This window comes from Microtus ochrogaster, unplaced genomic scaffold, assembly GCF_000317375.1.
Source record: "Microtus ochrogaster isolate Prairie Vole_2 unplaced genomic scaffold, MicOch1.0 UNK1, whole genome shotgun sequence".
In the NCBI taxonomy this organism is placed as follows: Eukaryota; Metazoa; Chordata; class Mammalia; order Rodentia; family Cricetidae; genus Microtus; species Microtus ochrogaster.
The window spans coordinates 10,042,439-10,043,135 of NW_004949099.1; positions in this window are offsets into that span (position 1 = coordinate 10,042,439).

The following is a 697-nucleotide window of genomic DNA, read 5'->3' on the forward strand; positions in this document are numbered from 1 at the left end:
GAAATTCTTAATGTAAAGTTTGGAGTCTATTCTATTTAGGGTACACTGATTCTTGAATACAATGGTTTATGTCATTAGCCAGATGATTGCCTTTTCAGTCAGTATATTTGAACCCTGCTTTGTTTCTCCACCCTTGGGGCTCTCGTGACATGAATGTTGGCTCTAGTGCTGTAGTCTCATGGGTTCCAGATGCTTCATTTACTTATTTTATTTTATTTGGGTTTCCACCTGTTCAGATTTAGAACTTGCTGCTGCTTCATATCACAGCTTATATATTTATTATTTATTTAAAGTTGTTTTCCCATTCTGTTTTGAGCCTAGGCACTGGAGTTTTCTCTTTTGGTTATTGTGTTTGGTATTTTTAAAATTATATATTACTATTCTATTTCTCTTTTGAATGCATCAATTTTTAATGTGTGTGTGCGTGTCTGTGTGTGTGCATGCGTGCATAGACACGTGCACCCACCCACACACACACACATACAGACACTGGTGTCATGGTCCATAAGTGAGATAAGATCCACCGTGTGGACCTAGTTGGAACTCCTGTGGTAGTTTTGTTGGCAAAAGCATTTACTTTCTGACCTATCTTGCTGACCGTACTCTTCTTTGGAAAAATGTTCTTGATTGAAGTGATATTTTTCTTTTATTTTAAGAATATTCTTAGTAGCGGGGCGGTGGTGGCGCATGCCTTTAA